Genomic DNA, 16,086 nt, shown 5'->3' with positions numbered 1-16,086 from the left:
CTTAACTTTTGGACATCCTAAGAATTAAATTTTAGGCGCTACCATGTTTTTCTATACTGGTAACATTCCCAAGTTATGTCTCTATGAGATGAAACACAGAGATCATATCTGGGAACCAGTACGTAAACAAATTAACATATCTATGAATATTATATATCTCCCCAAAAGAGGCGTGCTTGTGAAACAGCTGTATAAACAAAGTGCAACCTATACAAACATTTATTCAATTGATCATTCCAACATTCAAGATTTTATTAAGTATCCAATCCTGCCTTTGTCTCCAGTCTACATCTTACTGTATGTCTATTTGTCAATTATAGTTAACAATTTCTACCTCAAATGGTCAGTGTAGAAATGTTGTCACAACAATATCATCTCTAACCATATATCTAACATAATTTAGCTAATATATGAACTAGAAGTGTTAAAACAAAGCCGTATTTTCAAAAGTTGTATGTATGAGGTTACCAGTATAATGTATGACTTCACTAAAAGTTTTATAGAACTGACTGCTAACATTTGTTTTTTGCTTAATTTCAAAGCTCAGTTATTGTTTTCTACACAAAAAACCTTTAAAATAATAAAATCATACCATTTACAGGTTAAATTATCTGTTTTGTGATCCAGGGGGTAGGCATTTTTCTGGTTTTTTTTCACTGGGGCCTCACATTGGCTAAATTATTCTGCTTTTACTGTAAATATGGAATATTCAGTACACATTTAGGATAAAACACACTATTGTTAGTTTTATTGAGGTATTTTTGTATTTCTAGCTTGTATTTTTTTATGCCGCGGTTTCAAAAAAGCACATTCAGGTGTTACGGCTTACTTTTTGGGTTATCAACAGAACAAAAACACCGCAAAAACAATATTCAGGAAAGATCTATGAGTTTCAATGACTGCGAAGAGTAAATATAAGCACTTCTAAACAATTCAAATTACAAATATGCATACATTAAGGATTTATTTTGAATTCAGGCCTTTAAGTAAACTATGCATACTGTAAACTGTGAATTTATGCTGAGTCATCATAGTGAAAGTCCTGGATTTTCTTAATCTTCATGAAATATTCATAAAACTTTGTATTTGAGTTAATTTCATTTAAATCTCTGAGATAAACCAGATTTATGAAATTCTATATGTTCTCTTTTTTCACCCTATATAGGTTGCAATTCTGTAAATAAAGACAATGCAATTTTCCATAGGAACTCCCTTTGCGGATAAAACTGTGCCACTTTTACTATGAAGTTTCGTGAAAACTTATATCCCAGAACGGAAAGTTGATATGAACTACTATTTTATTCAAAGGTCAAAATATAGAGCTGTGCGGCATATTTTCAACATTTATATGCCCTGAACTTCTAAGAGTTTAAACTTATACTAAAATTCTATACTACCCCTACCTTAACTTTTGGACATCCTAAGAATTAAATTTTAGGCGCTACCATGTTTTTCTATACTGGTAATATTCCCAAGTTATGTCTCTATGAGATGAAACACAGAGATCATATCTGGGAACCAGTACGTAAACAAATTAACATATCTATGAGAATATTATATATCTCCCCAAAAGAGGCGTGGCTAGTGAAATAGCTGTATTTACAAAGTGCAACCTAAAGGGGCGTTAGCTACGATTTAGACAAAAAAATTGATAACGATTCTATTTCTTTCAAGTATTAATGAACGCAGTATTTTGAAAAAAGTTATAAGCAGTTAGTTTATTCCAAATTTGTCAAAATAAGCTAAAAATCATCACTGATGTATTATTTACTTGCAAGTGAATCATTAAACTTCAGTTGAATTCGTATTCATGCTACCTTCAATTTAACCCTTTAGCTAGAGAATGGGTTACGCGTGTATTAGGCGTGGTCTCTATTAAAAGAGAAAGAATGTCAACATTGAAAGTGAAACAAGGATGTACCAATCGTTGCCTGATTCGATCCTCAAAAAATCATTCTCTTACAGGTAAAAACGATGATTAACATATTTTTTGAACCAATAACATGAAATAAAACAGACCTAGAAACATTAAATTGCACGTGATCGCTAACTATATATCTTTATATTTATGTTTATATCAGGTTATATGACCGTCGGTAGTCTTAGTAGGTCATCGTGATGGTTATTTAGATGGCGTCTCGACTAAATCACATACGAAATACTGATACATATTATCAAGTCCATGCATTGTTATTTGTTTGTTTTAGACTTTGTAATTTGAATATACGTTTTAGTTTGTTATTTGTTTGTTTTAGACTTTGTAATTTGAATATACGTTTTAGTTTGTTATTTGTTTGTTTTAGACTTTGTAATTTGAATATAAGTTTTAGTTTGTTAGGAATCAAATGTGAAAATATGAGTCAAATCGGTGAAAATGAGTTTGACAGCTAATGCCCTTTTATGGGAGCACAGCAATTAAAAAGTTCGGATGGTTCTATTCAAACAGCTAAAACTTTTTCGTTAAAAAAGGAAGAATTGAATTAAAACAAATGAAGCAACACATTGGAGGACAGAGAGCAAAATAGAAAAATATTCCAAAAGTTTTCGTAAAAACATCAGAGACGGCATATTTCTAGATGACTATATTTGGAATTAAATTGAAAAAAAAATTACATTCTTCATATTCAAAACTTAGAGTTTTTAGAGAACTTAATCCTATATGTAGTATATGATTTGGAAACCAATTTTCTGCACAAATTAAACGTTGACATTGACCTTTGACTTTGGTTCTTTTTCTCATTATAGATGACCATATATCGACGTAAGGTTGTAATCCGATATAAAGTATTTGATTAAGCTTTACGAAACGAGGTTACTGACGGACGGACAGACTGACTGAAAGACGAGGCAAAAACTATATACTCAACCCCGCTGATTTCTTTCGAAGGGTTTAAAATGATACCAACCAGGGTCTTAAATTTTTTTTATATAAACATTTTTTTTTTTAATATTTGTGATTAATAAGGTGATTTAAACAAAAATAAATCAAGCAATTATTCCGATATAGAACTTAACATTACAATCTGGGATACAGTTATGGAGCTTGTAATATATGCTTACCTATGCAAAATAAGATTACCTGGTTGCTGTTAAACTTAAATTGACAATTTCGACAATTAAAAATTCCATAAAAATTTCCAAAAAAATATATTCTTTGCTTTTGAAATATCAGTAGCAGTGTGTCCAAGTATTAGCTCATTGGAACTACTTTTCTCTCGGTACTTTAACTGTCTTTACTTCTGATCAGATAACAAAGATGTTTCGTTTTAAACACAAACAGCTGTATGTTTCAACAAAGTAGACTTTTGTGCTACCTAGAATAACCGTTTTTACCCATTGTGCATTTTTAGTTTTATGATGAAAAATACAATAGAGGGTTAGTGTTACAGACTTCAACTTGTAATCATCTAAACAAGACCGAGGTTATCAACATACTGCTAATTTTCTGATGTCATGTTACTTTTTGTTATTTTACTTTTAACAACAAATCAAAATCTACAGATAAGTCAACATACTTGAAGTTGTTTGTCGACACCTTAGAGAAGTTATTGCACTCAAGTGATGATTTATTTTAAACATTTTTTTTGTGTTTTTGGCTATTTCAAAAATATAAACGGCAGAAACATTCTATATAAGAAGAAATTACCAGCGGGAAAATAAGTCAACATTATAAATTATGTCAATTAACTCTTCATACCGGTATTAGATTTTGCCCTGCAATAGCTATCAATACCATTTCTATCGTTTTGGGCAATTATCTTTAAACCAAGATAAAACTGTAAGCAACATATGTTGGTAGCAAAGCAAGACGTACAAATAAGTCAACAAGACCGAGGTTATCAATAGACTGCTTATTTTCCGATGTCCTGTTACTCAATCACCACATTTTAATGAGTGCTTGCAGCTCATATATCCCAGTCCACTAGGAGGTCTGCTTCACATGTTGATATTTTCCTTGATATTGACACGAATGGACCACTTCAAAGTAAAATATATGACATAAGTTATGACTTCAGGTTTCCTATTTTCAACTTCCTAGTTCTCAACTTTCATAAACCCCGTTTCTCGTCTTATGGCGTTTAAAAAATACCTCATATGATACGCTCGCGTATGTTCCCATTATACGGACTTCGTTATTAGGGGTGTACTATTTACACAAAAACTTATCCAACAGGGTGACGAGGAAAAAAACGACTCAATGGCGACATTTTTTGACGGTCTCAGATCTTTAGAGGCTAAAATAGTCTGTAATTTTACACATTGTATCATAGTGTTTAGTGTAGATTCTCGTGGTAGGTGAGCATGCATAGCAGGACATGCTTGATACCCTATCGAATCACATTATCTAGCTCCGTGTGGAGTTCATGTGATTCTTTCAGTTTTTTGAACTTGGTTTCGTGTTCTGAATTTATGATATTTGATCATCAGTGACTAACTGTTGCCACTAATTTAGTCAGTTCTCCATGTGCGTGTGTTGATGTCAGAGGTTTCATGTTTGTCGTTTTTTGTCTGTCAGTTCTCAGTGTTCTTGTGCCGATGTTAAATATGTTTGTGAGCGCTCAACCCTCCCCTAACCTAAGACAGCTGTGTAACAGCAAAACATAAGAAAAAACTATAAAAATCAGTTGAAAAAGGCTTGACTCATCCGAACAATACAAAGAAGAAAAACATCAAACAGACCGGACGTGGTGCTTGTCTTCTTTTGTCTGTAAGATCTTAGTGTGTTTGTGCTGATGTCATAGATTTTATGTTTGTCATATTTTCTCTGTCAGTTCTTAGTGTGCATGTGCTTATGTCATGAGTATTATGTTTATCGCCTTTTGTCTGTCAGTTGTCAGTGTGCTTGTGTTGATGTCATGGGATTCATTTTTGTCGTCTTTTGTCTGTCAGTTCCCACTGTACTTGTGCTGATGTCATGGGGTTGATGTTCGTCTTCTTTTGTCTGTCAGTTCTCAGTTTGATTGTGCTGATGTCATGGGTCTAATGTTTGTCATCTTTTCTCTGTCAGTTCTAAGTTAGCTTTGGCTAATGTCATGGGTTTTATGTTTGTCATCATTTTGTCTGTAAGTTCTAAGTGTTCTTGTGCTGCTGTCATGGCTTTTATGTTTGTCATTTTTTTGTCTGTAAGATCTCAGTGTGCTGTGTTGATGTCGTGGGTGTTATTTTTGTCCTCTTTTGTTTTTTCTCCGTGACTGCCGCTTATTTCAATTTATTTAAGATATTAACAAACTTCTGAATGGTTACCTGACTTAACAAATGGCGATAACATACAGATAGCAGTAGACTTTTAAACTTTCTTGATAGTTGTAGGATGATCAAGTTTATATTAAGTATCAGCAATTAAAATGTTCATGTAGATGACGTACATTAAATCTGCTTCAACAACGTTATTTCGCTGTCTTCATTTTTCTTTTCTCTGATTTAATTTTTGTTCATGTCTAAATAAATTCAATATTGGTTGACCGATACGATATGCCTATGTCTCATCTCACTAGTGACATGCTTTCTCAGTCTTTTTATACATTTGGATACCAGAATAGTCTTCTGATCTGTAATTCACCCCGGTTGTGTCTTTTCCCCGATTTTGACACTTTGACGGAGTTTTGATTCGCATGGCGGACGATGCATGCATAGGGTTATCCTTTCGACGTACCCAGTCTCGCTCCTTTTTGAGTTCATGCGATTCCCATAGTTTTTGCTAATGTCCCCGAAATATCTTCTTGAATAATCTTTACAAAAATGGGCAATCCATCTAAGGTCACCTTTGCCTGAGGGAGTTGAAACCTCAGTTTCTTTGTAATTTCAAAATTTATAAACGGACAACTTTAGTAGGGTTTGTTATAAGTCATATCAGTACCGGAGTATACGGTTTATTTAGTGAAGTGCATCAAATAAGACTGATGTGGTTTTCATTTATTTCAAATAATGCCTACCCTTATCCACCACTGTTGTACTTCGGTACAGAATCATAGTAAAATTTTGAAAATCCTTTCACCGGCAAATCTTTCTATATATGGCTTAGTTTTCTCGACTTGTATATTAAATAAGACGCTGCTGGATGGATTCCGTGAAAAGCCAAACGACATGAATTAAATAAATCTACAGATAACAATAGATACAAAAGATACAAAGAACACAACGGGTATTCCGATCCGACATCCGCGGATTGTAACGGTGGGTAGGTAAAACCTGGATAGGATTCAGTAATCGGGTCCAGATTTTACTTACACACTGTTACAAACTTTTCTTTAAATGCTCCTTGGAAATCGGATTCCTCCGCAGTTTTGGATAGAGATATCCAGTGTCAATAAGTAGTACTTTAATAGTGGCACAACTGTTCAAGTGTCAAACAAAAACTGCAACACGTAATGAATGAGTATCTTGGTGTATAATAATTTTCCTTTAAAACTGTCGCAAATATCGTTTATATAAATGCCATTAGGAAAATTGGTCAACATAAGTATATTTTCCTTGGAGTTCGATATTTTTGTTTTTTTTTTACTTTTAATGAGTTTTTGACCAATTTGCCTAAGTCTCTTTTCAAACATACATTTAAAATAGAATTTACCTTTCTCAGAAATTTCAGTAAAAAAATGTAACATTGATTGGAAGCCAAAAGATTTGATGGTTGGATTGATGGATATTTATTAATTTCAAGACCAGTGTTTGTTTTTACTTCTTAATGCCAAATACAAGTGTTCATATCTTTTGTTTTACCCGTACAGTGTTGAACCTATGATTGCGTTACCACGAGAGTTTGCTATCGACAGTTGTGTTATTTATGTATGCTTTTGGTTGAATTTCGTATGTTACAGATAGAATAATACAAGCTGTTTGATAGTATTCTTTTATATACTAGTATTACATTTAACGACACATTATAAGGTAAATCAAGAAAAGCGCTTCGGACGCACACAATTTTATTTCGGACGCATGAAATTATTTAACGTATTGTTTTCCTTTTTAACAGCTGCTGGTGGACCATCTGTCCCCGAGGGTATCATCAGCTCATTATTCATTACTTCGGTACTGACATGATTTAAACAAACAACCTTTCTGATATTGTCTGATTATAAAATTAGAAATAACTAAGAAAAAAGGTATAACAAAAATACTTAACTCCAAGGCAAATTCAAAAAGGAGTAGTCATTAAAACTGACAAAATCAAACGCTATCAATTCAATCCAATTTTGGGGAAATTTCAGAAATTCAAATGTGACGTCACCTTTTTTTTTGCGTTGATCTCTTTGGCTAACTCGCCTGTGAATTTTTATGTGCTGGTTTATGTTGTTTTATGTATCCGTTTTTATTCTGTAGTTAGTCACCACTTCGGTGTTATCATGTATATCTATTATATAGTAATTTTTATAAATTTACTGTTTGCAAAAGTATGACTTATTCTAAATTCTAAGGATTTTCTTATCCCAGACATATAACCTTAGCCGTATTTGGCACAACGTTTTGGAACTTTTGGTCCTCAATGCTCTTCAACTTTGTACTTGTTTTGGCTTTCGAACTTTTTTGATCTGAGCGTCACTGGTTAGTCTTGTGTGGACGAAACGCGCGTCTTGCGTATTAGATTTAAACCTGGTACCTTTTGTTAGCTATTATTCGTATGTTTCTCTGTCCTATATGTTCTCCAATTAATTTGTATTGTAGTCCTGTCATGTAATGTTGTCATTTCAATTTTATATTTAACATTGCCATAAAAGCGGGAGGTTTGGCTAGCCACAAAACCAGGTTCAACCCACCATTTTTTTCTTAAAATGTCCTGTACCAAGTCAGGAAAATGGCCATTGTTATATTATAGTTCGTTTCTGTGTGTGTTAAATTTTAATGTTGTGTTTCTGTTGTGTCGTAGTTCTCCTCTTATATTTAATGTGTTTCCCTCAGTTTTAGTTTGTTACCCGGATTTGTTTTTTTCTCAATCGATTTATGAATTTCGAACAGCGGTATACTACTGTTGCCTTTATTTATGCTTATTTATCTCGCTTGCTTAATTAGGTGCCACTATAGATGAATATATGTAAATGCCTGTCAATTCATGCTGAAGAAAAAAAAAAATATTTAAAAAAACCCATGCAGATGCATGCATGCTGAATAGAATATGTCTTCACATCTATTTTTATAGAAATAAATTCATCCGAGTTTATGGCATTTATATGTATTTAAATAGGAAAATATGTATTACTTTTACACTAGATTTGCATTTGGATGTCGTTCAAGTCCTAAATTTAGTGACAATTTATCTATCGCTTTGTGTTGAATTTTACACAATAATTATGGAATTAATACAGTTCTGCATCTACTAGATGTTTTTTTAACAATCGACAGAACTTTAGCAAACGCCGATGCTACTATGAAAATATAGATTCCGTGTTTGCTTCACTTGTAATTCCGATTGCAACACATAAAACTTAAGGACCAGTAACATGCATCGAATACTTGGGTATTATTTTGGACACCATTCGTATGGAAGCTAGATTACCCGCAGATAAATTATGTCGAATCAAGGAATATCTACTTCTTTTCATCAATCGCAAAACATGTACAAAACGTGAGATGTTAAGTTTATTGGGTCATTTAAATTTTGCTATGAGAGTTATTATTCCAGGGAGATCTTTTATATCGTATCTACTTAACATCGCTCACTTTATTTAAGAACTTTACCACCATGTCATTTTAAATTCTGGTTGTAGAAATGATTCATCATTGTGGTATAAGTTCTTAGATCAGTGGAATGGAATTCCGTTCTTTATTGATGATAATATAGTAAATGCGTCTGACTTTGATTAATATACTGATGCTGCGTCAACCGTGGGATTTGGAGGTTATTTTAAAAATGCTGGTTTCAAGCGTTATGGCCCGTAGAAATGAAATTAGATACGGAATTATCATTATCTATGGCTTACATGGAATTATATCCGATAGTAATTGCTGCGATTATATAGGGTAATGAGTGGTCAGGGAAGCGTATCCTATTTCACTGTGATAATATGGCTACAGTCTTAATTATAAAGAAAGGAAGATCAAAATCATTAGAAATTATGAGATTGATGAGACGTCTAAGTTGGTGCTCCGCAAAATATGATTTTATTATTCACGCCACTCATGTAGCTGGAAAATGTAATACTATAGCAAATGCTCTTTCTCGATTTCAGATGGACCGTTTTCGTCAACTGTGTGCGACAGCATCAGTGAAACCTTGTCACTGCCCGCCCCACTCAGAAATTTTGTGGAACTGAGTTGTGTAATTAATAATTTGTGGAGTAAAAGCATAAATAGTGCTACAAGAGATGTGTACACATCTGGATATAAGTGTTTTCTTAAATTCCGTACCTCCCAATTCGAGGGAGAATAAATCATTGGAAATGTAATGTCTAATATATCTGAGGATATATAAATTTGATTTGTATCATATTGCCAGTCAGTGTTAGGGTTGAAATATTCTACTATCAAGTTATATCTTGCTGGAATACGTCATTTTTCTATTGCAAGTTATAGTGTCAATCCTTTAGTTTTATAATGTAGGTAAGCCTTTGCTACGTATACAAAATATTCTGAAAAGATTAAAGAAAACCGAAAACAAAAGTGTACGACAAAAACTACCGATTACTGTATAGTATGCTTCATCAGATTTATCAACATTTACAGAAAGGTATTTTCGATCCGCATTTAGATTTTACTATATCAACTGCAGCTGTTATAGGATTTTTCGGTTTCCTGAGGTGTTCGGAATTAACATGCAGACAGTCGTCCCATGCAGCTTTAAACTTAACTATGGATGATGTAGTATTTGTATCTGATTGTCAAGTTAATTTACGTTTAAAGGCATCCAAAACCGACATTTTTCGTCATGGAGTAATTATTAAACTTTTTAAAACTAATTATAATATTTGTCCATATGTACAGTTGTCAAAATACGTAACATCCAGGAAACTGAACGGTGCAACAGATAATGATCCGCTATTGATTGACAGTAGTAATTTAGCTTTACGCAGATCGTTATTTATAGACAAATTGAAAGCAATTCTAACACACATAGGTTTAAATACCGATAAATACAGTGGACATTCTTTCAGAATAGGAGCAGCCATAACTTGTAGTTCTAATGGTTTCCAAGATCACATTATTTCAAATTTAGGGCGTTGGAAATCTGACTGTTACACTCGTTATATCAGAACATCTGAAGTTGACATTCGTCAAGCTCTGTTGAAAATGTGCAAATAATTACGATTCTTTAGTTCAAATCAGATATTAGTACAATTTTGTTCTTTACTTCGTATGTGACATTTAATGATTCATTATTATTTTTTGTATTTTATTATATTATCAATTTCTGCTTATTTTTGTAAAGTTGTAAAAAATATTCAATTTGGCACAACCACTCTCTCGGAATAATTTTGAGGATACTCAATGCGTTACAAGGGTAGCATGCGTAGCATTTTGTTTGGGCAATGTTATAATGGATTTCATCAATTCTTTACTAGTCACAAAATTATTACCTGAGTTCTCAGGCAGCCCTGAATAAAACGGGTAACTAGGCAGCTCTCTCGTCGGGTGAACGAATCATTTGTTTGTCCATTTGACAGTTCTTTTGGATACATTTTTTAGTGTGCAAATGGTTTTTTCACTCGAGGTTATCCGTCTCAGGTTGCAAAGTGAGCCCATACCCTCTAAGCATGGGCTGGGCCAGCACTACATGCAGGTATTAAAATTAAACTAAAATAAACTAAAAGAGTGGGTATACTTGAGTTACCTATGTTTGACATGGGATGGGCCAGCGCTCAACATGTCACTCGTAGAGAGGTATTTTGAAGTAACACATTGTTCTTTGAATTATGCTTCGAGCTCTTGTAAATACGCTCTTTTAAAATGCTCGCTTTGCTATTAGGTTCACATTGTTTGAGGTTTCATTCAATACTCTATAAGTTATGTTTCTGTTGATGTATACTAAAGTGGCTCGTGACTTTCTCCTTAAAGAATATGGTCAAAGTTATTTGAAGTCACGGTACAACATCTACACTCTGTCGTATAGTGCAAGTGCCGCGATAGATGCTCGAATAATGTGAATTTAATTGAGATTTGTACAATGTATTTTTAATTTTAATTTTTTTATTTTTAAATACAAATCAATTGCTAGCATGTTGCCCGTAACGCCAATTTCCATATTTTTATATTTTTAATTATTATTGTGTTTTTTATTTCTTTTGTATATATATATATATATGATAACTTGAATACAAGCCTGTGTAATTATATATAATAGATATTAGTCATTCATAATTGATTTGATTACTTTCACTTATGTGTCAATTTGTTATACTTCATCAGTCGTTCTTGATCTGTATCTATGACAGATTTAATCTGTACCGTTATACACATTTAAATCTTAAACAGCTGGAGAAAGGTCATCGCTCGTTCAAATCTTTATCAACAGAAACATGGCTCATAAACCTGTCTATAGATAAAAGAAATCTATTTTATTTTTAGAAATTTACCTGTGATAATATAAACGTCTAAAAAATACGTCACTTTTTATGGCGTTGATCCATTCATGTGACGCGCAGTGAATACTTCGTATGTAGTATCCTGGTGTGCTGTCGTGAATTCGTGGGAGGTGTCCGTTGTTATTCTGCGGTTTACATGTTGTAATATACTATTATATTATTTATTTATGTATTTTTCTGTGCTGAGTGTTCTTGTACTGTATTCCTGGCACGTAGTGTTGTCATTTTAGCGGCAGTTTTAACATTGCCATATACTAATAAATGGAAGGTTTGGCTAGCCATAAAACCTGGTTCACCCCACCATTTTTTCTTAAAATGTCCTGTACCAAGTCAGGAATATGGCAGTTGTTATCAAATAGTCCGTTTCTATGTATGTTGGCGTTTGTTTTTGTTGCAGTTTAATGTTTCTGTTGTTCCGTTGTTTTCCTCTTATAGTTAACGTGTTTCCCTTTCGGTACTGCGTTATTAGTCCCCTACCGACGAAGTCGAAGGGGACTTTATGTTTGCACTCTGTCCGTCTGTCTGTCTGTCCATCCGTCAGTCCGGCAAATCAGTTTTCCACACTTTTTTTCTTTGTGCTTGAGCATATTGATTTGATATTTGGTGTATTGTTTTATCATGACAAGTTACAGATCAAGTTAGAATTTTGTTCCGGTCTGATGATTTTGTGCAGAGTTATGGTCCTTGGACTTAGAAAATTCACTCAAATAATCAGTTTTCCGCACATTTTTATACGACCGCAAAAAAATTTTGAGGTCGTCGTCGTCGTCGTCGTCGTCGTCGTCGTCCGGCGTCGTCGTCGTCCGGCGTCGTCGTCCGAATACACAATGGTTTTCGCACTCTAACTTTAGTTTAAGTGAATGGATCTCTATGAAATTTTACCATAAGGTTCAATACCACAATAGGAAGGTGGGGATTGATTTTGGGGGTTATGGTACCAACAGTTAAGGAATTAGGGGCCAAAAAGGGGCCGAAAATAAGCATTTTTGTAACTTCCAGACATAACTTGTGTGTTAGCATATGGATCTCTTTGACATTGTACCACAAGATTCCATATCACAAAGGGTCAATGCTGGGATTGATTTTGGGGTTAATTGCCTCAAAATTTTAGGAATAAGGGGCCAAAAGGGGGCAAAAAACAAGCATTTTTCTAGTTTCATGACAATATCTTGTGTGTAAGTGTATGGATCTTTCTGAAATTTTACTACAAGGTTCCATTTCACAAAGGGAAAGCTGGAATTGAGTGTTGTGGTAATTGCCCAAAACGTTTAGTAATAAGGGGCCTAAAAAGGGGTTTGAAATAAGCATTTTTTAGTTTCTAGACAATAACTTGTGTTCAAGTGTATGGATCTCTCTAAAATTGTATTACAAGGTACCATACCACAAAGGCAAGGCTGTTATTGAGCTTGGTTTGGGGGGAAAGGGGGGTGGGGGTGATGAATCATAAGGGGGGCGGGGGTCAAAAAAGGGGTAATTTTTTTTTTTCCTTTTTTTTTTGTTTAAAATTTACATTTTAAGTTAGTTATTTTTTATCACGAAGAGAAAGTAGGAATTGAGTTTTGGGGTTAATTGCTCAAACATTTATGAAGAAGGGGCCAAATATTGGTCGAAAATAAGGATTTTTTTAGTTTGCAACAAAAACTTGTGTTCAAGTGTATGGATCTCTGTGAAATTGTATTGCAATGTACCATACCACAAATTGAAGGTTGTGATTGAGGTGGGGGGTGATGAATCAAAAGGGGGTTGAAAAAATGTGTGGGGGGTAGGATTTTTTTTTTTCCTTTTTTTTCTTTAAAATTTTCCATTTAAAGATGGTTGTTTCAGATTTATATATGAAAGAAAATAATAATGATACGGTTATATATCATGAGGAATTGAAATTTAAAATTATGTATATTGGAAATTTAGGTTACATTGGAAAGTAATAATTGGCTTTGGGGGGGGGGGGGGGGGGGGGTTATGGCTCTAATGTTTAAGGAATAAGGGGAAAAAAGGTTAAAAAACAAGGGTTTCCATTTTAATAGACAAATAATTGAGTAAAGAACATTATTTAAAAGCAGTGTAAGGTTGGTAATTCAAACTCATTTAAATATCTCATCTACACTGCTTTTAAATTATGTAAATTGGAAATTTGCCAATAACTTTATTGTTAATAAATGCATTGGAAATTTGCCAACAATTTTAGTGTAATAAACTTCATTGGAAATTTGCCAATATAAAATTTTGCTGATGAAGGTTTTTTGTTTACCTTTAGCCTTGACTATGAAGTCATTTTCTATTTTTATAGCCTTATGATGTAGTTGAATTATTTAATACTTTTATGATGTGTTTAAATGGGGTTTTATCATGTTTATGGTTGCAAATTTATTGTTTAAGTATAATAAACTCCATTTAAGATTTGCCAATAAAAAAAATTTTTGTTTATTTTTAGCTATGATTATGATGTCATTTTCTATTTTACTTTTATGGTTGCAAAGAAATTTTTATTTTTAGATATTACTGTTAAATGATGCTGATTAAGGTTTTTGCTATGTTTAGCCATGACTATGATGTCATTTTCTATATTAATATCTGTTATGATGTATTTAAATGGGCTTTTATGGTTACAAAGGAATTTTATTTTTAGATATTACTATAAAATGTTGCTGATGCTGATTAAGGATTTTTTTTATTTTTAGCCATGACTATGATGTAATTTTCTATTTTAATACCTTTATGATGTAATTTCCATTTTTAGATATTACTGTTCAATGATGCTGATTAAGGGTTATTTGCTATGTTTAGCCATGACTATGATGTCATTTTCTATTTTAATATCTTTATGATGTATTTAAATGGGCTTTTATGGTTACAAAGGAATTTTATTTTTAGATATTACTTTAAATGTTGCTGATTAAGGATTTTTGTTTATATTTAGCCATGACTATGATGTCACTTTCTATTTTAATACCTTTATGATGTATTTAAATGGGCTCCCATGTATTTAGATTTTTGATTATTTATACATGTTACCAAATTGGTCCACATTGAACAAAAACGGTCCAAATTTCAACTTTATTACATTACATCAAACATTGAATTCTACATATTCTTTGATATATTGAAATTAACAAACAATTTAGTTTATGGATATTCCACCATAATAGGTATATTAAATTTTTTCCAGTTCTTACACCACATTCATCTTGTGTCAGAAACCTATGCTGTGTCAAATATTTAATGACAATCCAAAGTCATAGCTGTATCAAGCTTGAATTTTGTGTCCATACTTGCCCCAACTGTTCAGGGTTCGAACTCTGCGGTCGTATCAAGCTGCGCCCCAGCGAAGCATTTTATTTCGTCATGCTTAAAGATATTGATTTGATAATTAGTGTATAGTTTTATCATGACAGGTTACAGATCAAGTTTGAATTTTGTTCCGGTCTTGTGATTTTGTGCAGAGTTATTGTCCTTGGACATAGAAAATTCACTCAAATAATCAGTTTTTCCCATTTTTTTTCGTCATGCTAGAAGATATTGATTGAATAATTGGTATACAGTTTTATCATGACAAATTACAGATCAAGTTCGAATTTTGTTTGGGTCTGATGATTTTGTGCAGAGTTATGGTCCTTGGACTTAGAAAATTCACTCAAATAATCAGTTTTCCGCACTTTTTGCTTCATGTATGAAGATATTGATTTGATTATTGGTATATAGTTTTATTATGACAAGTTACAGATCAAGTTCCAATTTTGTTCCGGTCTGATGATTTGAGCAGAGATATGGTCCTTGGAAAATTTACTTAAATAATCAGTTTTCCACACTTTTTTCGTCATGCTTGAATATATTGACCTGATATTTGTTATATTGTTTACACCATGACAAGTTATAGATCAAGTTAGCATTTTGTTCCAGTATAAAGAATTTTAAACCGATAGGGGACTATGTATTGCTATGCAATACTCTCAGAATGCTTGTTTGAAATATAATTCACAAATTCCTCTGCTACATCGGAATGATCAGTTCGATTTGATACGTTTATATTTGGATGTCTTGACATGTAATCTGCGGCAGGCATTTAATTTTCCGGATTTGTACTTAACGTCAAAATCATAGGTTTGTTCAAGGATGTTTTTCTTCAAGACTGAGAATAAAAGCTCTAAGAGAAGATATGACTTTGGAACAATTGTTGTCGTCAGCAAGAGCCCTAGAATTATCTGAAAAACAAGCAAACGAAATCGAGCACAAAGATGAGAAACTCGAGACCAACGCTTTACACAAGAAGACAAATGTTAGGAGAAATCAACCAAGATATTTACAACAAGATAAGCGTCCTGAACAACGTGTGGTTCAAACAACAAATGTAGGAATTGTGGCGGTGAATTTCCACTCCGAGGGAAATGTCCTGCTCAAGGAAAATCCTGCAATTTTTGTAAGAAGCCTAACCACTTCGAGAAGATGTGTCGGTCAAAAAGGAATGCTAATACTAAACGATCTATGAATACGCTGGAGAATTCAGATTTTGAAAACAACTTTGAATGTCAATCAAAGATAGACAGTAGTTCAGATGATGAATATGTTTTTGGACTTCAGA

This window comes from Mytilus californianus, unplaced genomic scaffold, assembly GCF_021869535.1.
Source record: "Mytilus californianus isolate M0D057914Y unplaced genomic scaffold, xbMytCali1.0.p SCAF_2, whole genome shotgun sequence".
Classification (NCBI taxonomy): domain Eukaryota; kingdom Metazoa; phylum Mollusca; class Bivalvia; order Mytilida; family Mytilidae; genus Mytilus; species Mytilus californianus.
Note: the sequence above shows the minus strand (reverse complement) of the source record.